Raw genomic sequence first — 27760 nt, forward strand, 5'->3', positions numbered from 1 at the left:
AGGTATCTCTGCTCCCCTTTTGTAATATGAGGCAGAGTTCTGAGAATTGGTCTGCAGGGAGTTTTTCTTCTTCTTTTAGATTTGTCTTTTAACTCAGTGGACTCAAAGAAATAGGAGTCTGTCCAAACCAGCTATCCTGAGGTCTTCCTTCTCAGGAGGCTTTCCACAGTCAATGGACACCTGGGGGGGTTCAAGAGCTGTTTCTGTGGTGGGACTGCTTGTGAGCATCTCCTCAGCTGACCCAAGGTTGTTTTCACATCCTCTCTCATGACAGGACATGAGTCTGCACTTTCAGTCTTGTGACAGAGGAAGGACCATGGCATGTGAACTTCAGGTTACTCCATGAGTGACATGGACCTGTTGACTGAAAGATGCCAACACAGAGTCGCTTTAAGCAAGGATGATACATCCAGCTGTCCTAGAGTCAATGCCTAGGTAGCTGGGTGATACCCAAACCCTTCTGGAAAGTCCTGGCCAAGGGAAAGAAGACATGGCCATAGTGTCCCACACATTGTGGTCATCCCTGCCTGTCCTGAGGGACCAAAAGCAGCTGGCAAAATTTGAGGCATCTGTCAGGTTATTTAATTCTGTGTTAGAAAGGCTGATTAATAAACAGCAGGTTGGAAAGAAAATACCCTCTTCTGAGTTGCAGCATGTTTTCTTTGGTTGCAGCTGTGTCTCCAGGTCTTTGCTTACCAAAACAAATGGTTGAATCCATGCATTGTAGCTGCTATGGCACGAGAATACCGAGCAACAGAACAAGACCCAGTGAGGAAGAGGATGGACTTAGCAAAGGCATAGGGAACAAGACTGAGGAAGAGAAGAGGCACTTTGCCAGACAGGGGAGAAGCAGAACTTACCACCTGCTACCACAGATGTAATTAAATTGCACTCCAGAAATGGATAGTCCATACCCAAGTGAGGCAAAACTGATCTCGTACAGATCTGTTCCAACCTGGAGAGTTATTACATCTCTCTGTTTCTAATTACACTGTTACCCAGTATGATGCCAACTCCAAAGGCAGAACCTGTGTCACTAAAGAACATTTTCTTTGTGGAAACAATGATTAGTGAAGGCAATTATTTCTCATGAGAAATTTTGGAAATAGTTAATTTTCCTATCTCACGCTCCTATAATTTGGACAAAATAAAAAGAAGAGCGGAGAAACTTTGAAAACTAAAGCTGTGATTTTTTTTTGTTTTTAGGATAAGTATTCAGCTTGAGGTAATAAAACTTCTACCAAAAAATGACATTTTTAGAAGAAGGGAAATATTGTGGGGTTTTTCTATAAGTAACTGTAAAACATTAAAAGAAATGGAAGGCACCACCAAAAATTTTGTATCTGTCCAAAAAGTAATTTTTTTTGACAGAGACATTTTGATTAAGAAGTTGAAACATCCATGGTGGTGAAACTAATGGCACTTGACTTAACTACTGCCCACCTCCTTCAGAAAAGCTGTATCTCCAGGACCTGGGACAACAACATTAACTGTTCAGGTAAGATCATGCTGCTTCGTCAGTGACATCTGGACCATCTATGCAAGTGAAGACCACACAATCATCAGAATCAGCTGGTTATAAACCCTTTGGAAAGCATGGAGGGTGTTTGTCTCTTCTCCCAAGTGGCAAATGATAGGACAAGAGGAAATGGCCTCAGGTTGCACCAGGGAAGGTTCAGATGGGACATTAGGAAACATTTCTTCACAGAGATGGTTATCAGGCATTGGAACATGCTGCCTGGGGAAGTGGTTGAGTCACCATGCCTGGGGGTATTTAGAAAATGCAGAGATGAGGCTCTTAGGGACATTGGTTAGTGCTTAAGTTAGGTTATGGTTGGACTCACTGATCTTGAGGGTCTCTTCCAACCAAAATGATTCTATGACTCTATCCTGTCATTGGGCACCTCTGAAAAGAGTCTGGTCCATCCTCTTGACACCTGCCCTTGACGTATTTATCAGCATAAATAAGATCCCTGTCAGCCTTCTCCAGGCTGGACAGAGCCATCTCTCTCAGCCTTTCCTTGTAACAAAAACACTCCAGACCCCTAATTTCCTGCCCTGATGTCCCTTGCACAGCACCACCACGCCATAGCCCCAGGTCCCACCCCCAGCGAGAAGGTCCTGTCCACAGGGGAACTCAAAGGGACAAGGGTGCCCCAGCTTTGCCTCCGATGACAATGGCAGCCCCTCTCCTTCTTCTTCCCTCTGTCCCCATCGGCAATATCGGCAATATCGGTGTAGTATCAGGGTGGCAGTGCAAGGACGCGTTGGTGGCATCAGGCGGTGACGAGGTGTTTTTGCAAAGTGCTGAGCGTGGTGATTTCTCACTGCCTGCCTTGCCATCAAGGGCAGCCTTCTGCCTGGCATTGTTCTGCTCCTTAATCTCAGTCATGTGCTCTTTGGCATCCCGATTCACGGTCATAAGCATCCAGCGCTTTGATATTTATTCTGTGTCACTCGATCAGTTTGGGGGCGGGGGGGCAGCTCTTTCCTCCCCACCCTATTTTCTGTTTGGTGGTGTGGTGGCAAATAGGCTGGATACAAGGAGCCAATCACAAAATTGCTGCTGGGAGGAAAGGAGGACAAATAAATAAACCCAAACCCAGAGAGTAACTTATACAGCTATATTTTATTTAATGGATGTGGATAAGCCCCCACTTGGGTCAGGTACCCCTGTGCCCTGCAGATGCTCCACTCCCCGAGGGATGCTCGTGGGGTCCACCCCATCCCTCGGACAAAAACTTTCGCTGTCATATCACAGGACACGGTAATCTCCTGTATCCCGTCTCTGTAACCCAGAAGCCGCCTCCCCCTCATATTTTACATATTCCCTAAATTCGTTTGGAAAGGGGGCAGGAGAGGAGATAACGGCGGTGAGTTGAGCCGAGTGGGAACTGCTGACTGACAAAGTGTGTAGTGCAGTACGGGTGCTTTCTGGCTCTCTAATTATCCTTTTCCTTCTTGACTCCAGTATCACATGTAGCCATGTGTAGAATCATAAAATAATTATGCAGTGTACAAGCTTTCTGGGAGCATGTACCACTGTTTTCCTAATTCTTTATCGCTCCCATTGATCGTGGCGTGTGTGCATTGATCCAAGTCGGCCATCTGGTTGGGGAAGATAAGCGTGCGAGTGTCTTTGCATTGCACTGTCACTCAGGGAGGGGGGTACATTTTGGCTGTAGGGAATTACAGGGGCAGGATTAGCCCTCTTCCTAGGAGTAAACTGAATTTTAAATGTAGTGTTGCAGCTGCATGGACCATGTTGCTAACTTCTGGTTTTGCCCATAGACTGGGTAGATTTTTTATTATTATTATTATTGTTATTATTTCCTTCTCTTTCCTGCTCAAACTGTATTTGGAGATAGAGATATGGCTTGCATTAAATGGAGGGGAAAGAAGGGAAAAGGAGGAATGTCCTTCTCTGTACATACTAGACTTGTGAGTGGCTGCTGTGTTACAGGATTTCGAAATGGCAAAACCAGCTTTTAAAAGCAGGCGAGAACCTCCTCGATTGAATGCATTTCACAATAAGAATCATTGGTCCAAAACAGAAAAGAAAAAAAAAAAAAGATGAAGTTATCAGCCTATGACACGAAATTAAAGAGTGGATATGAATCAGCTCTCTTAACTTTGGTTAATCAAGACAAACAACCCTAATCGCACGTTAGCGGGATGTGTGTGTTTAATAATCAGCAACGAAACAATGGAGATTTTTTTTTTATAAAATCATTTATTTTTTCTTGCCTGCCAGCTTTTCCCCTAACAATGGGTATACCCTGCAATTGCTTGAACTTAGCTGCAATATTTTGCCAAAATGGCCATTGTGCATGCGTGTGTGTGTGTGTGTGTGTGCTCACACCCCTGGTCGTCCTTTTGTCGAACGTGACGGTGGCCATTGTTGTCTCATATTCTGCGAACGTATGGAAGGTGCCTCAAAAGCCTTTCCTCTAAAATTGAACAATTCTGTCAAAAAAGATTAGTTCTATTTTGTCTGCTGCTTGCTGACTATTCATGAATGTAAAGAGAGAGGGCTTGGGTGTCATACTAAGTTGCTAAGGTGGCTGGCTTTCGGCTATTGACTTGAGGATACCAAACCAGAGCCTACAAAAGAGCAGCCAGAAGGAGAGGAGAGAACTGGTCTGCCATGTGTTTCAGCTATACCTTCTTTAGCTGCCCATTTATTTCTTTTGTTGCCACAACTTTTATTGTCATACAGTTGAAAAAAATGTTAGACACAGGCTTCAGGCTGCACCAAGCAGAAAAAAGGATTAGCATATCACTAGGATCATCTTACACTGAACCAAATTCTTTTCAGGATGTATAATTAGTGAATACAGTCTCCCCCCTCCCTCCTTTTTTTTTGAGTGGGTTTGGGGGAGAGGCTCTGGATAGGCAAAATTAGCTCAGATCTCTGGGTAGGAAAGAAGAAAGGAAAAGAAAAACTTCCCTAGTTTCAGTGAGGATTTTTTACAGCCTATTTCCTCATCTTCACTTCCTGCGTCATGTTGAAAAAGCGTTTTGCACATTCACAAAGTGTGGGAGTTGCTTGTTAAGAAAAACTTTTGTTATTGTTGTTGTTTTCTGGGGGTTTTTTTTGTACAAGAGTATGCACAATCACCTTCCTTCTCCCTCTGACAAGGACTCAGCATCAGATCTGAGCCTGGAGGATGTTTTACTTTCTTTCTCCCCATATGTGCCATCTGGGAACTGCACAATTCTCTGTGCACTGCAATAACACAATGCTGTTTCTCCTAATGCTTGGATCTGCACGACTCGGTCGTAAAACTGAGGCTACTACTTAACTGTAACTACTTAACTGTAACTTGCAATGGTATTTGCATTTTTAAAGCAGAAGGAGAAGGCTGGATGGAAGAACTAATGTTCTATTTTTTAAAGGGTTATAGGACACTTTCAGTGATGACAGGAATACACATGAACCAAGCAGCCAGATCGGGTGTTTGACATGTTCCTTGTCCGTACAGAAAGCAGAAGAGCTCCCAAATTTGGATGATATTGATGGAAAACATGTAGCCTTTGCCAGTTACCCAGATAATTCAACTCCCAGGTACTTGGCCCTAAAAATCTTTGATCTAAATTACATTTGCGTCATGGTGTGCTTGCAAAATGTGCCACTGTGTTGCTCTACCTGGGGTAGAAGCCTCGTTCTGCATGAGCATCAGGGTGAAGTGACTTGCAGCACCCATATCAAAGCTCCCATCCATGTCCTCGAACACGCCACCTCCAAAACTCAGCTGCACCTTCACCCTGAAAGAGTCGGGTGTGTGGGAAGAGGCCATCTGAGCACCGTGTTTCCTGCAAAATTCAAAAGCAGAATTACCCTGGGAAGGAAACAAGAGCTTCTTTTTCAGCTCAATGGCTGGTAATTTTGCTGCGTTTAATCACACCGCACATTTGACATCATTGCCTTTTCAAACTGTTCAAACCAATTGTTCCACCAAAGTAGCAATTGGACGTGAATATTCAGAAGCTGCTCTGGGGTGCTCAGTGGTAATTGGTCACATCACTCACATGGTCTCGTTCCCATTCTGATGAGAAGAGGGTAGAAATTTGCTTCACGCGGATACTTAAACACCCACACATAAAAATCTCATTTAGCACAACTATATTTTTTTTTCCTGGGGGTTACTACAGCCGCTTGAACGCTTATAGTTGGAGGGCACAGAAGGGGAACAAATGAAAGGAGAAGTCAATTAATATGTTGAATGCAGACATGTAAAAATGTTTCTTTCTTCACCCAGTTCGGCCCCCACTGCTGGCTCTGCTTATACGTGTGATTTTTGTTGGTTGGGTATGATGCAGTATAGCATGGCCAGGTGAAAGGGAGCGAGTTTAGGTGAAGATCCCAACTGCAGCTGTACTGATGTTTCCAGGGACCCAGAGCTCATACTGGGAGGTGGTTGTGGCAACCCATATGCAGAGTTTAAGAGAGCGAGCATGAATAACGAGCATCCCTCAGCGTCTGTGTAACTCATACACCATGGGGCTAAGAAAAAAACGCTGAAGAGCTGAGAAATATTTGGGGAGAAATTATCTGAATCATTTAGGGAAATTACACCAGCTATTTTACGACTGGTGGGTCACTCGTAGAGCGGGCGTCTATTGTCCAAGTGGATCTCCTCTTGACTTCAAAGAGGGGATTTTTGGTAAGGGATGTCTGCGGAGCGGATCGTCGTGTAAAGCAGCCATGTCAGACGCTGGGGCTTGTGATCTTCTTTATTATGCTCTGATACACTGAAGAGCGTGTGAAATTATGAACGGGGGGGTGAGTTAAAAGCTCCTGTTTATTTAGAGTGCAAAATAGAAAGCCCGGTGTTCCTTATTCATAAGGAATGACTCCTAATGGACATATTTTATTAGGAAGTACAAGATAACTCCAGATGGCCAGAGGAATCCATGGGTGTTGTTTTTAGAGAATGATAAAGGTTTGTGGGTAACACAAACACGTAAGAAGTAGTTCATCTCACTCAACTCAAATGTCCTCCTTCCTTCTCCTTCCAGTAAAACTTATCTAAAGAAGGAGAAAAAGTAAATTAAAATCAGACAAAATTAAGGACAGAACAGCAAATGTCAAGATGATTATAATGTACCTCCTGTAATTTTGCAATCACACTAAAAATGCAGTTAACTTGCAAATGACCTGATTTACCAATATCTGGGCTTGGCTCCTTGGTAGCGCATGATAAAAGCACATTACCCCAGTCACCTTGGGGTGGTTTGGTTGGAGCTGGAGCTGTGTGTGTGTCAGTGCTAGACCAGCCTGTGGGTGTACCTCTCTGAAGCTTGCAGGATATATTTTCTGTAAATAAATGCTGTTTAATAAGTATTCCATGTGCATTTGTCGTTAGCCTGATGCTATAGAGCTGTGCGGACCCAACCTTGATTTATAAAGCTGTTAAAATGTTTGACCTTGTTTAAATAAAAGCCTCAAGGTTAATTACAACAAGCATTCTATATACACACTCTCTGCTTTGGTCGTCCTGATTTGTGGGAGGAAAGGGTAATAAATTCTCATCTTTTAAAAGTGACTGCAATGCAAAAGTTTGAGAGTTTCCTTTTCTGCCATTTTCATGTTTTAACACACTTTGATATGCGATATATTGAGCGAAGATGAGCTACCTCTTCCTAGGGAGCACTAGAAACTTGATATTTTTACTTAAAGTATAATAAGCAGCATGTGAGGATGGGGTGAAACAAAAAAAAAAGGTTGTTTGGAATAAAGAACCGAAGCTTTGCTTCTGGATAGGAGGTATCCATAATGAAATAAACAAAGGAACTGTTTGTTGGTTTGGGGTTTTTTTTTTCCTTATTGCACTGAAAACAAATTTTACAAAATAAAAACCAATTTAAGTTTCTTTAAAAGAACTGGGAAATATTGAGGAAAGTTAATTGAAGCACATTCAAATTACAATAAACACATACAGGCACAATTATCTTCTTTTGACTAGTATGTGGCTTAGAGATGTTTTTATCTTTTGTTTATTGCACTATTAAAAATATGGAGAGACGTCAAGGAAGGGTAGATAGCCACCATATGGAATGACATATTTTCCCTATTTATATTTAAATAACTATCTATGAGAAATTATGCACAAATCATGCCATAATTCTCAACTGAAATGACTGTTTAGAAAATAAAAATTCTGAGGCACAATATTCTTTTCATATTAAATTGCCCATTTTCTGTACATCATATATGTTTGTACAATACAAAAAAACCACTGCATTACAGCCCAATACAATTTGTTCACAATGCTAATGAAGATGGATAGAGGACATTGTAATATACTGTAGTCATTCATAAACAGTGTGGGAAAACAAGACAAACAGGCTCAGAAAGCTGGAGCATAATTTTTTGTTCCCATTTTCAGAGTGAATAGCGGTAATTTTAATAACCTGCTGGTTCGACAGATTTAATGATGCCGATTAACTTTTATTGCTTGATTCATGCCACGCTCACGTTTGGGGTGAATATTTGCGCTTGCAAAGTTTGAGTGGCTGGTTTTAGGCAGCTAAAAAGAAGCTCCTAATACCCCGCAGAGAACTTGGCATGGCCGAAATCCTTGTGTTTGGGATGTGACCCTCTGAAGAGGCACATTTTGAGCCTGTGTCTCACTTTGCAATAGAATCATAGAACAGTTTGGGTTGGGATGGACCTTCAAAGGTCCTCTAGTCCAACACCCCTGCAATGAACAGGGACAAAAGAGCCACCCCCTTTTGTTTACCGATGGAGGGTCTGTCTGCCCACCTAAAAGCTCCTGGACCAAGCAGGAGTATTGATTCTGGCTTCACTTGGAGGCAGAAATACGACATGATGTCTCTCATTGCAAGTTCTGATTAATTGGGACTAAGCTGAGAAAGCCGAGATCATTTTCACTTGTGACAAAGCCCAAAGGAGGAAATATTTTATCAGCAAAATATCCAGCTTCAATCTCTACCTTCCTTGAAAACCAAAACTATGAAATCTTTTGACTTTCTAAAATAGGAGTGAAAATTTCCACATTAGCTGGTGTGTCAGGTTTATTGCATGCTCAATACACATCGGATTTTGTTTGTCTGTTTCCCTGATAATTCTAATAATTTTAAGTTTTATAATTCATTCAACACCTTTTACCCAAGTCCTTAACCTAACAGGTTTTAATCAGCTGTCTCTTTTCACCTCTAAGAGATGGAGAGGTAGAAATCACCACTCACCAAAATGAGCCCTTCCTCCTGTTAAGATGCAAAACTGTGAGTGGGCAGGTCACGCTGAGACGCACCATTTCAGGAGAAGGCTGAAAACTGCTGTACACACTGAAAACGGGAACGTTAAATATCTGCAGCATCTGCTTCTCCCTAGATAGCCACTGTATGTGTCTAATGATGACCCTGTCCTTAAAAGCGCGCACCTGATCCGACAGACAGCAGCACACAAACTAAAAAGTTTCTTCTAATTTTAGTGGACTTTAGTTTTTCTGGCATAATTTTAAATGGACATTCAGGCCCCAAGCACACACATTTAACTCAGTACATAAAAAGGGGTCGATAAGAAAGATGGGGACAGACTTTTGAGCAGGGCCTGTTGAGATAGGACAAGAGGTGATGGTTTTAAACTAAAGGAGGGAGATTCAGGCCAGACATGAGGAAGGAATTGTTGTCCCTGAGGGTGGTGAGAGCCTGGCCCAGGTTGGCCAGAGAGGTGGTGGATGAACCATCCCTGGAGACATCCCAGGCCAGGCTGGACGGGGCTCTGAGCAACCTGAGCTGGTGAAGATGTCCCTGCTCATGGCAGGGGTGGCACTGGATGGGCTTGGAAGGTCCCTTCAACCCAAACTGTTCTATGGTTCTGTGATCATTTGCAACATACCAGCCTACTTGGCCCATCTTGCTAATTCGGTTGTGCCTCCTTGTTTTGTCTAGACAAGTTTTGGGGACTCCCTTCCCACCATAGATCTGCAGATGACCTGGGGCCCTCTCCCCATCAGGGCATCCTGCTCAGCATCGTGCAGGATCGTGCCTTGCAAACTGATTTACTCAAGGCATTTTATCTGTCCGTAGAAGTGTGTGTATATATCCATATATATATATATATCTGTATATATATATATCTGTATATATGGGGGAGTTGGTAGGCCTGCTGTGAGATTAATATGGTGAGTTATTTATTTATTTTAGAGAACACTCTTCCATAAAACATTCAGGTGTATCACAGATGGGGAAAAACAAAAAATAGAGAGTTTGATCTGAGTTTTATGCCTTGTTTCTTTTTAAAAATTGATTAAATCCCCTCTTTGATGCTGTCCTAGACTGAAAGGCTCAGTTGCTGCATAAACTCCACTTTGTTTCTAAGGGGTGTTTCTGGTTGGTATTTTGGGAATTATAAGGACTCTTTGGTATGTTAGAACTAGGGAAAAGAGCTTTCAGTCTAGTAAATAGTGGCCTTCATGGAGCGCTGCTGTCTGTCTCACTCTTCTGGCAAAATACATCACTGTGGAACCAGTACTGCTGATAAAGGTGTCTGCTCCATGCTGAACTCTTAGTTTTCATCCTTTTGTTGTGCTTCCAACTCTTATTTATCTAATTTATGTCCTGCCTCTTTATCTCTTCACATCAACTTGACTGTGAAGTCAGAGCTAGGCTGGAATCATAGTGTAATGGTCATATGAAGAACTGCAAGGAGGTCTTGTCTAGGGCACAAGGGTATGTTTGGATTCTGGCAGCACACCAGGAGATGGTACGTGTGTTCTTGTGTGCCATCAGCCAACACCGCACCCAACGGCCATCTCTTCACATGGTGTGGGTATATGGCACCATATTACTGAGCATTATACAGAAAGGTCTATGGAAAAACTGATTTCTGCTACCAATAGCTCGTTACTGGCATCACCACAGTTGTTCCCAATTTCCACCTGTAAAAAGTACCTCATAACCTTCTTTCCCCCCACATCTAATTAGCAGTTAGCAACAGCATCACTGTAACCATGGTGGTCTAAAGCTATATGTGAAACAAGGCTGGCACGGAGGAACAGCACCATTTAATGGAGCTACTGGCACCAGTTTCCATTTCAAAAAGCTGCTGTGAAACCCTGTAGCACTTGTTTAAGTAAAGAGCAAAAATGTTCAGCTACAAGCCTTATCTTATCGTATTTTTTATTTTGTATTTAATTTATATTATTTTATTTAATTAATTTATTTATTAATGTAATTTCTGTTTCAACAGAACCCTGAATCTTGTCTGAATAACTAATTTACTCAAGAAAACAAGATTTGGTTGAAAACTATGACGCAAACCTGTACCAAAGTTGGGCAAAAGAACTGCCAAACATTTGCCCAGAGGTCAACATACCACAATAACCCTCTGTTTTCATTTGCCCTTAATGGCACTGAATATCAGAGCTGGAGAAGTGAAATGTGGACAGTCCAGAGCTGTGACATGATGAGGCTCTTGCCATGCAGGTAGCTGCAGGCTGGTACCTGATGCTGTGTTTCTGGCACACCCAAGTGTCTCCCACTCCATATCTCTTTTCCTTCCTTCTCTCACATTCCCTGATAATGTTCATGGGGATCCCTACCAGCACTAGTGGATGCATAGTTTGGATGCAGCCTGAACAAGTCGAAGGATGGGATCAACTCATTGTCTGCTCTGCTTCTCATCCCTCTCTTCTCCTTCCTGTTCTTTGGTTTCTCCTGGGGACAAGCAGTAGAGAAAAAGACACTTTACATCACAGCAGAAGCCCAGTTTAGCACTCCTGGTTTATCTAACAATGGACCTTCTGTACTAGCTCTGATTTGCTTGGTCTGTTGTCTTTGATGGTCTTTGGGCCAGGTGTGAAGGGACATTGTTTTGAGCATCAGTCTTTGCCATTTGCTTCTGGTTTCTCCTCTGCTTTCTGACAAGGGAGCTGGTGAGGACAATTTGGGTGGGAGATGCTGATGTAACAGCTTCTGCTCTCCACCATAGGAAGGATACAGCAGGAAGATCTGCAGCATGCTGCTCTTCAGTTCTTTGCTAGATGCAAGCTCTAGCTGAGGTTGGGAAAAGCACATGGGAGCCAAATGGTGTTGGCATGGCACTGCCATTATGAGTTTTCAAAGTCGTATTTTCTAAACAACTCCAGGTAAAGAGTTATCCACATCCTCTTTTGGGTTGCAGCCATCTGCCATCACTTTGACTACACTTTTTCCAGGGGGAGGAGATAAGTTTGGGTGCCATTCAGGCAGTGGGGTGCAAAGGGGCTTCCTTGGCCACTGCCTCTGAGTTTAGAAACATTGTGGGGAGATCAGCCCCGCAATCTACACACCTGATCTCCATCCCAACCCTGCCAGCGAGAGACCAGCTTTATGGGGTTTACTTAGCAATTTATTTTGTTTAGCAATTACTATTTACTTCTCTGCCCCTGGGTAAATTTTCTCTTTTTGTCCATGGCACTGTTAGGGAAGGACCTGGGTGCACTATTCCCTGAACAAAATTAAATCCAAGAATCTTCCCTATGGGGCACAGAGCATCGTGTTGACCTGTGTTTGAGCAGTGCTGAGCAGGGGGGAGCCCTGACCTCCGAGACAGTCAATACAAATAAATAATATGAAGCCCTGGAATGACTCATTTGTGGGGAACACACCTGCATAACCCATCCCACAGCTGTAGGGCTGGAAAGGCAAATAAAACAGCTGTAACCCAAGCCTGGAGGGTGCTGGGGACTCAGGGGAGGGAGGTTGGTCTTTCAAATCGCTGTAACCCAAGGAAGAAAATCATCAGCCTATACGCCTTTCACAGCATTTGATGACAAAATGGTTTGTGGCTTAGCCATTGTTTAAAGGCCATTCCTCAAATTCCTTGTTTACTGTCAGCAGGGTGAGTTGTGGACTCTGTGACTTTAGCTGTTAATGGGCCTAAACTCTTCTGCCAACAGATTAAGCTTTGCTGAAATGTTAAGAAAATTGGCCCAAACAGAGATAGGGAGGATTCTTGTTTGGCTGCTGTTTCATTTGCATGAGAATCATTGTCTGCAGACAATAGCATTTCCATATCACCCAAAGTGTGGGCAATTGGGTGAAACTCTTTCAATTTCTGTTAAATGACAGAAATTGTTTGTTTGTTTGTTTCTAGGGAGAAGGAAAAATGCTCATTTTCAGCTGCAAGGATGACTATATCAGAAGTGAAATCCAACCCTCAAATACCTCCAGCTGGTGATGAACTGGCAGCTAATAAGTTGGGATGACACTGAAAGAAAACAAGACTATTAAGCTGTAAGTGTGTTTAGAACAATCACTGTCTGTGGGAGAAGAGGAATAAGAAAATTAGTCTGTTTGGGGAAGGTGAGGAACAAGTTAGTTTTTTAAAAAAGTGAAATGTATGTTTTTTTGCTGTGATTTGTGCTACTGAATTTTCCAAGTGGTCCATATCTTTGTTTTGTTTCCATATAAATGCTGCCCTAACAGGTGCTGAACTTCTCTGGGTTTTAGTATCCAGGAGAGAGTCAATTTGATGCTCAGATGACATATAATCCTTCTGTTTCCCTCTCTATTGTTAAAAAGAATGGCCTGGATCCTATAATTATTATTTGAATTATAGCAGCACCTGGAGTCATCAACCAAGATTGCAGTCCCCTTGCAGGAGGCATCAGCCAGGAAAATGGCAAGGTGGTTCCCCAATGAGCTCCTCCTTCCTGTGGGCATGGTCAGCAGAGATGGGGACAGAAAGTGATGTCTTGGGGCCACCATCAAGTCTGGGGCACAGGGAGGAAAGGTTGTGTGCTGCCCTAATCCCAGGCACATCTGTGACCCAGGTGAGTGAGTTTGGTCAGGCATGGCTCCATGCTCAAAGCCAACATCTACTGCAAATTGGTGCAAGGCAGGATGGACCAGCTCAATAGCTTAGAGGCTATTTTCTGTCTTTATTGCTGATTAGTGCCATGAGATTTAATTCAAGCGCTGTTCGACATTTTCTTGCTTCAGGAGATCCTGCTGTTTTCTTTTTTTCTTTTTATTTTCTTTTCTTTATTTTTAATTCTAGACCTAATACCTTTGGCCATCACTGCTGTTATTGGCAGTTACCTGTGGCTGCTTTAAATGCCACCGGAGGCAAGAGGATGTTTACATTTCCCCAATTACATTGTCTTTGAACGGTTCTAAACTTGACTTTGATTAAACACGCTAATAACAAGAGAGGTTCTTTTTTTTTTATGAATGTCACTTGCTTGAGTTGAAAAGACATGCTCTTAATACTTGCTTTTCATCTAAATCAAGAAAGCAACACTAAGCAAAAAAGTATTTAACTGTAGCATATAGGATTGTAAAGATGGTAATCAGGGACACTGGTAATTGAAGCTTTTGGGGGAGAACCTTTCTTCTGAATCCTTCAGTCTGTTTAATAGGATAAAATTAGCTTGAGTGGCTTGGTGTTTGAAGAGGTTATGATATAATTGGAGCTGCCTCCTGGGTTTGCTGCTGGACAAGGCGATCAGGTGGAGACATGGGAGGGCATGGGAACCTCTGAAGTACAAGACTCAGCTTCTGCCATACTAATTAGCCTAAATTAGCTATGCCAGTTTTCTGCTTGCTTTTGAATTTCCCTGATAATGCTTTTATCAGGAGTGTAAGAAAAGGAATATGAAAACGCGCACAAAGTTCACTGCAGAATGGCAGAAGCGGTGGCAACTGCCGACGTAAGTCTCAGGCTTATTGCTGCAAGCTTCAAAAAAACAGGGGGAAAATAAAAAAGAAGATTGAATAGCATTAGGAAATAACAAATGGATATCAAGTACAACCCCTAGGGACTTCGAAAGTACTATGGCTTGCGCTCTTGAACACGAAAGTTTACAAAGCATCTATAAGAAATTGATTATCTTGAGGATTATATACATATTATTTTGAGGCAAACCCCCTTCCTCACAAAAAACAGCTCTGCTCTTAAGTGTTTAACCCGAGGTGGAGGAGACGATCATGCCCAAGGCACAACCAGCTCAGGCATCTTGGTTTGTGCTCCATCATCCACAAGGCCCAGGAGAGGCTATTTGTATTTTGTTAGCTGCTGCTATTTTTTAATTTTCACTTCCAACCCAAATTAATCAACTTTAACCATGCAAAGAGATTTGTGGCACATTCAGTATAGCTTGCACAAATCTGTTTTAATTTAAAATGTGCAAGGGGGAAAGAAAATAAGGAGGGGGTTTTGTTTTCCTCTCTTTCCTGGAAGGGATGGCTTCTGTTGCCAGTGGATGAAGCAAGTCAGGAGAGGACTTCAACTTTCAAAGGCATGTTCGGATGCACTTTCACAGATAATGCAGCTCCATCCCTGGGAGAGATGTGAGACTATAGAGAAACACAGATTTTTTTTCCTTCCCAAGTAGCATCAGCTTCGATTTTGAGACAGCTATTTGCAGCCAGAATTGGGCCTCTAATTGCACGTACAGACATTAGACACTGCAGGAACAAGCCTCACATCAGCAATCTGCTCGGCTAATCACCAGCGGGGTCTGCTAACTCCAAGATGCCTCCAGCCTCTGGATGAGAGTGTAGAATGTGGTCCCAGGAGATTTGCTGGTCAAGCTCAGTGGGTGTCATGGTTCAGGAGCTCTCAGACAGGAGTTCTCTTATGTTTCCCACCAGCCCTTCTTCCACGCCTTTGTTTTCTCCCCATCAGGCTGTCCCAGGAATGTTTTGCAGAGACTTGTGTGGAATTAGGTGAGAATCTCAACCTCATGCAGAGAGCAGAGTTTGCAAGACTCACCCAGCCCGTGGCTCGGTCATGGTTTTCCACCATGTCTCCTGGACCATATAACAGTTTGCTAAACAGACTTGCATCAACTCCCTACTTAGAGCCATGATGGAGATGGACGTTGCACTGTTACTAGTCACCACTGTCTGCTTTCCATGGAAAATCAACAGTCATATCAGGGTTTAAAAATTCTGCTAAACTAGGGTCTAAAAACTTTGCTAAGACATTTTGTTGTGTTTTATCTTATTCTTTCTGGAGCAGTAACTGGTTGAGCTTGCATTTCACAGAATCACAGAATCCCAGAATGTCAGGGGTTGGAAGAGACCTGGAAAGCTCATCCAGTGCAATCCCCCCATGGAGCAGGAACACCCAGATGAGGTTACACAGGAAGGTGTCCAGGCGGGTTTTGAATGTAGGAGACTCCACAATCCCCTTGGGCAGCCTGGTCCAGTGTTCTGATACCCTTACTGAGAAGGAGTTTCTTCTCAAATTTAAGTGGAACCTCTTGTGTTCCAGTTTGAAACCATTACCCCTTGTCCTACCATTGGTTGTCACCGAGAAGAGCCTGGCTCCATCCTCCTGACACTCACCCTTTATATATATTTATTATATGTTTCTGGAAACTGCTTCAGACCAATTTGGAAGGACCTGAGAAAATAAGTTTGCTTCACTGTCTCCTTCCTTCCCACATACAAGGTACCTGGAACTGTCTTGGGGTCCTCTCTTAGCCAGGGGGACATGGTCCTCAGTGGAAAATACAGTTTAGATTCTGTTTTCTTTAGGGTGATGAATCATTCAGGGAAAGAGATCGAGTCTTGACTTCTCCTCTTCAGACTCCCACACTCCTACAACACTTGTCCTGGCTTTTTATCAGGTGCAAACACCTGAGTCCTGTAAGCCCTTCAGCTCTGGTGTGCACACTTTATATATTCATTCGAGTGCCTGCACACAGACAAGTGTTCGAACAGCTCCATCTCCCATCCTTGCGGGCCCCAAGGCACAGCGCTGGATGTTACCTGTTCAGCTGCTCCACGTGCTGTACTGAGGGCTGGAGCCTGCAAATGCTTCTTCACAGGAACAACATTTCTCCTGTGACCAAATCCTCTCAACACACATCTTGCAGAGGTGCATTTATATGAGTCTCCTCAGTCTCCTTACGTTCACAGGGTTTTCTTTTTGCATGGCTTATCAGCTCCTCCAATTACAGAATAAATACAGTGAAATTGTTTTTAAAATTACCTCATTCTAAAATCTGGATTTTTAAACTGGCTGCTTTAAATTCTGCAAGGGAAATATTCTGTTCTTGAAAAGTATTATTGCCTAGATTAGAGCTTTGAGAGCTGGGGGGGAGTTGTTTTTAATTAGAGAAATGAGAACGGAGAACTTTTCTGTTTTAATACTGCCAGACTCTCCTCTTTAGAACACCATCCTCTTTTGATGGAAATATTTAACTGGTAGGAACCATGAGGCAAACTCTTGAATGACAGCTGAAGAAGGGACATCAAGCTGTTTTCCTTGAAACCAGTGACAAGTTTTCCCTTGACTTCACAGGACATACTATCCAGCATAGCCCAAATCCAGACATTTTTATTCTTCAGCCAGCTGTGGTTCCTGTTCAGAAAAGACAAGAGTGTTCCCCAGAGATCATGTACAACATGGAAGAAAACTTGTACAGATTAAAGGCTGAACTAAAACCCCATCAGAACCAGAGTTAAGCCTTTCAGTGGTCCCAGCGGAGAGGGAGTCAATCGTCAGTGCCCAAACTGACCACACTACTGTCTGCTGCAAATCTAGGAAAATGTTATTGAGCACAATCCAGACCTGACTCAACCTTGCACCTATTTGAGCACAGGGGTATTTTGCTTGGTCCAAGGCACAAAAGTGTTTGTCCCTTCAGCCCTTCTTTGATCTTGTACCCAGGAGAGACAAGAGCTGAAGAGCACGAACCAGCTTTTCAGCAGAGCTCCTGTCTTGGCAGTGCCTTCAGTTCCTGTGACAACAGAGAAGCGCTTCTCTTGTGCTTCTTGCTTGTTCCTGCAATGACTTCTGCAAGCCAGATCTGCCTCTTTTCGGACAACATGACACACAATAAAGCAATAATCATCTCAGCAGTTTCTTTCTACCCTTGACCTGAACCCAAATCAGTCCTGGCAAACGGGTCACCTGCCTCATGTTTGATCTGCAATCCCTGCGCCTTTGCCCCAGGAGCATAATGATGTGAAGTCAGGAATTTCCCAGCAAAAATAAGAAAGAAAAAAGTCTAGACACTTCTGGCTAAAGATGCAAGCACTCATTGGTAAGGAGTGTTTGAACCTGTCCTCAGGGCTAGAACAGAAGGGCAGGAGGAGATGGAGCTCTACATGGCAGACACAGCAGCTTCCCCTCCTCTTGGTAAGACGTCTGGAGGAGATGCCCCAGGTGCCACCCTCCTCCTTGTCTCAACAACCCACAAGACAAAGCCATAGGAAGCTGGTTTCCATCTTACACAAGGTGTTTCCTGGCTCGTTTCCCCCATCACTCGATGTCATTTCACACAAGACCTTTAAGAGACAGAGGTGATGCACGACCCTGCTGCAAATCTTCCTGCTCCCTTCCAGGAGCAAGAGGTTTCAAGCTCAGTGCACAGAACCTTTGGGTGGGGGAAAATACAAAAGAAAATCCCCTTTGCTTAAACCAATTCCCCCAGATCTCTGAGGAGAAGTAAACCACAACAATCCCAAAGTGTCTGCAGCATCCAAGAAGCATTCAGCTTGGAGTAGCACAAGGGAGGGCTGTCTCAGAGTCTCTCTTTGGCTCCATCAGGCAATCCTGCAAACAAGTCATGTCTCTTAGAAGAGGAAAAAATCTGTTTTAAAGCTCTCTCTTTTTCTGTGTGGGTGCTTATCTCTGGTCACTGCTGTTCGCCATGTAGAGAAGTCTCTGTGGCATGCATTTCTAAGAGGGCAAACTGTCTAAAATTAGCTGTTAGTTTAAAATAAGAGACTGTGCAGTTCTCCAGGGAGGGGCATTCATCCTCCAAAGGAAACTGTCAAGGATTGTTCAGGATTACTCTCCAGCTGTTCAGAACTGCTGCATCCTTTTAAATTATAATGTCAACATGTCGCAAATAATATGGAATGACAATGTCTAATTTCTGTCCTGTGAGGAATGAAAAGGAAGGAAAATTGCTAGCATACTAGATACATACCAGATTTAAGAGACCAGGTAACCTTTCTATATGGCTGTAGGAGAGTAATTGGTCAAAATATTAATGACAATGTAATTTTCTAGCTAGCCTCAAAAATCTAGAGGCTTTACATTATTAATTCCAGGCTAATGCTCTCTAGAAAAGATTGTGTTATCTCCAGGGCCAAGGGATGTACGAAGTTCTCCACTAATTGGATTCTTCATGTCGTATAGCTGGGGCTTTTTCCTCAAAAATACTTGTTACCAGCATCGCTGGCTTTGAGGAATGAATTTCAACGCCAAATACTATGAGTATGTAAAGTGTCAGACCAACATCATAGTTATTGATGACCTTAACACTCATGAGCAGCCCACAATGGGATCGTTCCAAAAAGAAGTGATTGAAATAGCCAACCTCACTACACAGGCATAAAAGTGGATGCCATGAGGTTATAGCAGTTCACAGGCAACTTGCACCATGTACATGAGCAGGGAGGTTTTTAACAGATGTGTTTTTTACCTGCTGCTTGAGGTAGTTGTAGCTCTGAGAATCTACTTTGGCTTGAGAGGTAGCAACGAGTTTCTGAGACTCAGCTGATAAACGACAACTCATGAAGTCGTAGTAATGTGATTTCTTCAATCAGATGCCCACATCCAGAGCTTAAATATTCTCATAAGCTCTCAGGGTGGCTGCCTATAAAATATAAACAATGCAATATAAACAAGAAGTGTCCCAAGGTGTACATTTTAATGCTCTGATTCCATGCAGCACTGTATATTTTTCATGTTCAGTTAAAGAAGTAAATGAAACAGAAAGAATCTGACATGTTTTACATTTCCTTGCAACAGGAAGGTATTTTGACAAAACCTACAAATGATGCATGCTGATATTAAGTTTTGGTTGTATTTTATTTTTTTGTAAACTTAATTTGAATTTAGAAAGTCTCTAAATGATAATTGAATCACAAGTCTGGATTAGGATTCTAGCAGCAACACTTGACTTGGTCAAAATCACTGTTACGAAGAGATGCAATTTTTACACAGTACTTCACATTGATTAAGTAATGTGCGAAAATGGAAAAAAAGTATTCGAATCTTAATCATAGTAATTTGCATGAAATAAAAGTCTCTGTCAAGGGAATGCACATTATAATAACTCCTGGGTGTTTTGGTTGCATCAGTGAGCAAAGAAGTTGTGTGCATTTTTTTGGTCCTGATATACAAAAATGTCTTCCATTTGTAGTATATCTTTGATAGCATGAGAATTAAGAAAAATGACAATGTAGTTAGTGAAAGACCATGAAACAAACAGGTATTTTAAGGGAAGCCAGAGTTCACAGATATTCGACAATGTACATACCTAAATGAAGTATAGAAACATAAACCAATATGTTGTAAACAAGGGAACTCAGTTTGAAGCTAATTAAGGCTCATTTGGTTTTGACCTGCATCAAACAATAGCACTAAATCAGAAAAGCAGATGCATTTTGGAAGCTACTGAAGTGAAGAACCTTATCTGGAGCCCAGCGCAGTCAGCAGAGACCTTCTCACTGACTTCAGTCAATCCAGCCTTAGAAATGTTTGTGTTTATTTACACAAATTGGCCTGAAGTAGAAAGGGGGTTTCGATGCAGTCCCCGCTCCATTGCATGCACACGTCAATGCTGCTAAACGCTGTGTGTCACTGTTATCTCTTCCTGAAGCAGACACGGGAGCTCAGGCCCGTTTCTCTGGGCCAGCATGACCATTGCACAACCTGTTTCGTTTTAAAGAGTTGCTGTTTCAAAAATCAATGGGCATCAGCTGGTAATTACAGAAAATCTATGTCTTGTCCCTTCAGCAGGTTTTGCATTTTTCCCACTTGCCATACGACCTTTGCTATGGGCAGACAGCACAGCTCCATGGCAATAAGTGGTGGCCACCCCAGAGCCCCCTTTTCATTCATTCCAGCTTCCTCCAGGGTAGAGTTTGCCACGTGAAGTTTCTGGTGAACTGTCTTTACTGTACTACATCTGGATCCTCCCACTGATCATGAGATTAATTTGATGCTGTATTTTCTGAGATTGTAAGAAAATAGAGGGAAGCTTTCTTTAGTTATTTAATGTATCTCAAATGATCTGAAGGCATGTCTGATATCTGTGATCCCCTTCTCCACCAACCAACGATCACAAAGACTCCTAGACTAACTGTTTTACCTTCTTTAGAGCTTAGCAATTGGTCCAAATGCTCCTGGGCAAAGAACTGAGCTTTCTAGGCACAAGTTTTTGCCACTCCCTCTCTCTTCCATTTCTGCAAGATCTGCTTACAATGCGGGACAGATCCAAAGACCCCTATTGAGGAGAGTCCTTTTTTTGAGGCACGCTGTGTGAAATCTGTTGAGAACTGCAGAAGTTGCCGTGATATCACTGTGTTGTATCAGGAGGGATATCCAGTTATCCCCAGCCACAATATCATTTGGATAATTGCTTCTTGCAGGGGATCGAAGCAGGTGTGGGGGAAAAAAAATTGTTGAACAACTAAGCTTGGAAAGGAAACATAGGTTGAAGTTTATCTCTTGTTGCTGAAGCTGCCAGTAAAGCTGGAGGCAGGAGGGGGGTTTGTTTGGGATTTATTCGGGGGGAGAAAGGCCCTGCTGTCTTCAGAGTGAGATGAGATCAAGTTCTGCTTGCAATTCCTCTTACATGTTGTAGATACAGGCCAGGAGATTTTTTTTTTACATCAAAATAAAGGAATAGATGGGCCTGCACTTATAAGAGAGTTGGCATTCCTACAACAAGCGTGTAGGTTGATAAGGATTTTCTTTATTCTTTTCAAAAATAACCTTTCTTGTGAAATGCAAGCTCCAGAACATTATCGGTTACATAGAGAAATCACATGAAAGGCTGTATTACAATAACGAAGAAAAGAGATTCTGAGACAAGAACAGCAGCAAAGGTACTCAGTGCCTCCTTGGCTGGAGCTGCTCCTTCTCCACACAACTGATGTTTTCAAACCTTGGTTTTCAGCAAAATCCTGCCTGAGGGGTAAAGTTAGTGCATACAAACCACCCTCTGGGTATGATGCTGGGATCTCATCTTATTTTCGCCAGGGAACATCCAATGCGTGGGGACATTCTCAGTGTGTGGGAGATGTGTTGTAGTAATGGAACTATGTATGAGCTGAGGGGAACAGTAATATGCCATCCTGTGTTTCTCCTAATTTCAGAATGTGCCTTATATTGGGTGGTATTAACGGGGCCATGATAGCTGTTATCACACTCCTAGACCTGCAAACACAGCCCTGCTGTGTTACCAAAGGGAAGTTGAACCTGCCACTCTCATCAAACATCCTGCAGAAAAGGGAAGGAGGAATTCACAAGAAATAATCCTATTAATTAAGGACAAAATCCCGGTCCCTGTGCACAGCCTGTGGAACGCTGTGTATGCGAGGGAGCGGAGGCAGGAGAAGGGAAGGGAGCACAACTTCTCTCCTTGGCCGGAGCAGCATTCCCACTTCCCAGGCCACCAGCTCCATTGTGCCTGGTGTATTCCCACCAGCTTCCATCAAGTGCCACCCAGTGTGGAACTTCATGGCCAGCCTCAGGTTGTCCCTGCAGGAATGTGGCCAGGAGCACAAAAGAAATCGTGGTAAGAAAATAGTGCTTTATCTACCCCGAGGCAATGACGGACACATTTTGAGTGTCCTTACAGGGAGGGGCAGCTACAGTGCATACTTTCTCACTCTCATATTCTCATTTAAAAAATAAAACAGTACTGAATTAATAGGAACACTGAGCAGAGTGTTGGAGGAACTTATGAGTGGCTTTTAAGAGCAGGTTAGACAAATAAATATCTGTCAGGAGTAGTTAACCAGCCCTAATCCTGCCTTAAGGCAGGGGATAGATGAGGTGGCCCCATGAAATACTCCTGGCCCTACATCCTGGTGTACTCTGGCTTCCTTCCACTACAGACACAAGGAGGTACTGTGGTTATTGTTTTGATGACCTTTGGGATTGCTGCCATCCTGGTGTTATGTCTTTCTTGAATATTTCAATGAATGATCCATATGCATTAAGTAAGAAACTGCAATAAGGTGTTTGTAGATGTGAGATGCTCTTTGAACATTGGGTGTGCCTGGGGTAGGGATAGTTCTGGCTTTGCAGCACCTGATTAGACTCCTAGGGGTGATATGTCCAGGGGAAATGTCTTAAACTGGCTATGACTCATTCTACAACTGCTCCCCAAAGCCTGAAGAGTGGACAAGGTTTCATAAGTGTCCTCTGCTCTGGAAATTATATTTCCTGGTGGATCATCAAAACTCATCTCTAACCCCAGATGCAAGATGCCTCAATTCCAAAAACAATGCTGACCTGTGCCTTCTCCCTCCAAGACCTTCTGTTTTAAAATCTGCAGTCTAAATTCATCCACAAGATACTCAGTTGTTATAAATGTTGTGGAATTTGCCAATTGGGAATGTCTGTGCTGAACACGTGAGGAACACAAAAGGGAGCTCAGCACAGAAGGTACACGGAGAAGGGACTGGGGACTTGGACACCAATCTGTTGGAATCTCAGGCTGGGGGAAGCACGTCTTTTAATGATTTTCCTTTAATTGCAGAGGATTTCCATGAGCCCTAATTTGTCGGCAGCTGGATTTAGCACAAAGCATGATCTTTAACTGCTGTGAACCATGCAAGGAAAACTGCGCTCCTTAGATCCCCAGCTCTGCAATGCTGCCCTGTTAAGGGGGCAATGGGTAAGTGCAGCAATGAGCAATGCTGGTAATAAATAAATAAATTACCCAGAGAATTTAAAGTCAGAGTGGCTATTAAAAAGGAGAAATTCAGCTTCCCCATGCATAAATGTCAACCTGCTGTGAGTGCGGTCACCCTTGCACAGATGTACATATGTGTAACAACACTTGCCCATGGCATATAAAACAGCAAACACAGGGAGCGCCAGGTGGTTATTTGGCTTCTTGTCATACATTTAGGAGGGCTGCACCTCACATTCGCAGGAGCCACCTTCTTTTTATACTCCATTTTCTGTTCTTCTTAATCCACAGATTTTTTCCCCTTGCTAAACCAGGAATCCAAGGCAGATCCCCAGAGAACTGCTGGAGTCTTGGATCCTCAAGCAGATCCAAGCTATAGTATGGCACAAGGGCAATATTATCCCTATAGAGTTTTTAGCAGTGTGCCTTCTAACCCTTTTTAAGCAGCTCTGGTTTTAAGTGAGGCAGCTACTGGTACTAAGCTATTCTGAACCATCATTAGCTCTGTTTACTGAGCCTTTAGATGTGTGAATCACTGCAAACATCTGGAATGAACAGGTGGAATTCAACCGCATTTACTGTACGCTTCTGTTTTAATGGTGTTTGGCTTCTCTTTTAATTGAACACCGATTCTTCCTGGAGACCCAAATGTTACTACAGGCATATATGAATTTAATTTAATTGGCAAGGAGTTAAAAATTATTATTTCAGAGGAATTTTTGATGTTAACTAATGAGGCATCATATTCTATACGTATCCCCACTATTTCAGCCTGCTTCTCTGAGGAAACACAGGCTACGCAGTTGCTATTACCTAAACTGTGAGTTTATTTATTTTGTGATGGCAGATTTTTAGAACTAATTTTGTCCTTCCAACACGGCATTTCTTTTTCCATCCTTGCATATATAGTTGAATTACTGTTTCTTGTGTCAAGGTAATAACAGCTTCGATTTGCAGTTCAAGTTTGCTCCTCACTTCACTGAAAGGATTGAACTGTTACAGCTCACATCATGGTACCGAAATAACTCATGGGTGGTCTTCAGAGATGGGTCCTGCTCAGTTTCTCCTTGACCTCTACAGCCTCAGGCATCTCTCATATCTAGTGGATATTAAATTATGTATACAAAATAAATGGCACGTCTAGGCTGGGTTAAGAAAGCTGTACTTCCAAAGTAGTATTTTTATAATCAACATGCTCAGCTGCTCGGGGAGACCCAGATTTCTGTCTTTCTGCTGCCTGAATCAGGCTGGGTACTAGGCTGGTCCGTTCTTAGCTGTAACCATGAGGGACACTCATCTCATGAGCAACTTCTGCATGTCTTGGTTTTTCTCTGGAGTAAAACAGGAAAACAGTTGCATTTACCAAAACACTGGAAAAAAAAACATTTCAAATGTGAAATCAAGGTCTGGAGCTGAATGTTGTAGAAACACAGAGTGAGAATAGAGTCCCAGTGTCAAATAGTTTGAAGCCTAAATGATGTCTCTGAACAGAAGGTGCTTTGGCTGCCAGGCTGATCCAAATGGGTTGCGGGTCCCTCCTTTCCCGCATTCCCAGCGGGGCCCCCCCAGCATCCGCACCTGCTCCCACACACATCGGAGCTCCCCAAGCAACCTGGCCGGGGTGCTGCTTTTGTGTTTGCACAAAAAAAGAGGTGAGCAATTACCAGGCCACACCTCCGCACACAACTTCTCATGCCTCTAAAGTTTCTAAAACTCTGAGTATCAGGTTCCCGAAATCACCACTGCCCAAGAGGGGAGCGTTGTACAGGCTGCAGGGGCTTTGCTCCTAAGTCAGCAGAATTGGGCTGTTTTATTCTATACCCTCTTTTTGGACTATCATGTTATTCATACTTTTTTCACCTTCCAGCCTAGCTTTTGGAGAATATTTCTGTTTTAAAGAATATCTTTGCTTTCAGGGACACTATGATGTTTTTTGCCTGCCTTTCAACGCTATGCCATGTCAGGGATTGCTTGCTTGCTTTCATTTATTTTTACCCATGTTTTAATGCAAAGAGGCCCTTTCCTAGTAATAGCAATTGGCATCTGGCTTTCCATCTCTCTCAACTCAGCAGTGTTGCTGCTCCAACACTCAGCTGGTTGGAAACGTATAGGCAGCAAACATTTACATTCAGCACGTCTAACATCATCTGGGACTTAAACCCACAACATTGGCGATGCACAGAGATAGATATTTAGTCACATCAAAGCTATTTGCTAATTGCAGACACTTCATTCTTGTTTAATGTTTCATGTGCAAGATTAGTTGGTTGATTTAATTGGTTCAGCAAAACTTATGTTTTAAGGCAAAACATTAGTTAAGACATAATGTATTCCCTTATGGAAAATTCCCATAAAACTAAACACATCAGAAATCAGTTTGTGCTTTGTACTTCTGTATTCAATTCTGTAGTCAGTCTACCTAGAGAAACTACACTTTCCCATTGCAAAGTCTACAATTTAATAGCAATCCAGCAAGGTATTAAATCTTGTAGGATTGTTATTGACATAAAATCATGGGGTAGGGTTATAATTGTCATTTAGTCTGTTTTAGTTGGGTTTATAATAGAAATAGATACAGAAGAGGAACAAAAGGAATAAAAAAGGATGTCAGGGTGAAAGGTATATAGTTTTTATCTGTATATGTCCAGGCCTCCATATCTCCATGCATATATTGAATTTTGGGGCAAATGTATCTGTTCATACATGCGTCTGCCTGACACAAGTATAACATAAATATGTACACTATCTGCGTACATGTGTATTCCTATATTAATGTTTACAGGCAACCTAAAACCTGCTAGCGCAATACAGACTGAGCAAGAGCTTAATTCAAATAACTCTCAGTGACTCATTATTTCACCAGAAAACACCCCAAATCTCTCCCAACCTTTCCAGCAGCTCTGCCCAACGTAACTCCAGGAAGGAGCTGAATTTCGGTTCCTTGTTCCCCATGACAGGGGACAAGCAATTGGACCCCAACATAGGAGTTGACCATGAACACCAAAACCCACAGCTTAACTACCCTAAAATATTTGGGGCCATCCATTATGATTTTTTTTTCCTGAAAAGCTTCAAGAGGTTTTGAACTCAGTTTGCTGCTAAAGGAAAATGTTTAGAGCCCAAACCCTCTGTGTGTTTGCATGTCTATATATGAATATTAAAATGTTGAGTACATGGACCACCAAAAGTTTGTTTAGCTTGAAGTTAGAGATTTGTTTTGCTTAGAATTGAGTCTCTTGATATTTGGCTGATCTCTTTGTACTGGCTTTTATCTTAATTGCTTTTTAAACTATAATTATGGTGCCACATGCACATGTCTATAACACCACTGTAGTTTAAGTTGAGTGCATTTCTATTATAGCTTCTATTTTTAAGTGTTATGGGGTTTTTGTTTGTTTAGTTTTTAATTCAGATGTAAAATTTACATACTGCAGCCATGAAACTTAGCATACAAAATCTATGTCAGGGAGAAAATATTTTTTACAATATTTGAGAAAATAAACTAGTTTACTGAATATTAAATGAGACACTAAAAATAATTAAATCACTTCTCTCCAATACTGCAACTTATAAAAGAGGAAAAATGCTACATTTAAATATCCAGCTGAAATTGTGCATGCCACAACCCCAGAAATAGAGACTCGTGCATACAGACATTTTAACATGTGTATAACAAAGCCATAATGACAATGCAGACTATCATTACTCCTTAAGGAAATGTCATGGGCTTTCCTTTCTTATTTGAGTGAGATGTGAACTTACAATTCTTTCAGCCAGTTGGTTTTAATAAGGTATCGTATTGTTATTTTTCGTATTGTTATTTGCATTTAAACAGTTCTCTAAATACTTATTTGAAGACTAAACACACCAGTGCATTAGGCCAGTAACACAGCCCAGCTTCTAAAAAGTCCACGTAGGGCTGTTAGCACAGTGTCCTACCAGCCCTAATCCTCCTCTCTGCAGTAACGCTTCTTTTTCTTTCATTCAAGACTGGCATTTTTGGGGAAAGAAAAATGCAAGCCACTGTTTTGTAGCATCCCTTTTTCCACGCAAACATAGGCAAATAACATTAAGACTGTGACCGGTGGGGATGAAAAAGGGAGGCAGCGCATATCACTGGCCCACTTCATCCTTCATTATTAATCCCACTGGTGCATGTGCCATATGATTTCTGCAAAAGTCTGGGGGTAAAATGAGGTTTATCCATCTATAGGGCTTGTAGGGGGGTTCTTGCCACCTTAGCGTGGCCCAAAGAGCTGAGAATAATGCTATATAATGCAAAATACTGTGCAGTATCAGACCTGAAGTTGAGAAGATCCTCTACATACAAGCGCACTTAATATTGCATTTCCATGGGTGAGCATGTTCTTGCCACAATTTTATTGAAAAAGGGAGATCTGCTGGACTCATGTCATCTTAGGGGCTGGAATGGTTTTGAGTGAACTGAAGCCATTCTTACTTTTAGTCTTCTCGCTGCACTAATTTCAAGTCATTCTATGAGGTCCAAAGGTTACAGACAAGCTCTCTTTTCTTTGCTTAAACCACGTAAAAAAGGAATGACAGTAAATACTGCAGAATGCAGAAGTGAATGGGGAAACTCCTGTTGCACACAATGTGTTCGAAGTGAG

The sequence above is a fragment of the Nesoenas mayeri genome, assembly GCF_963082525.1.
Source record: "Nesoenas mayeri genome assembly, chromosome: 5".
NCBI lineage: Eukaryota > Metazoa > Chordata > Aves > Columbiformes > Columbidae > Nesoenas > Nesoenas mayeri.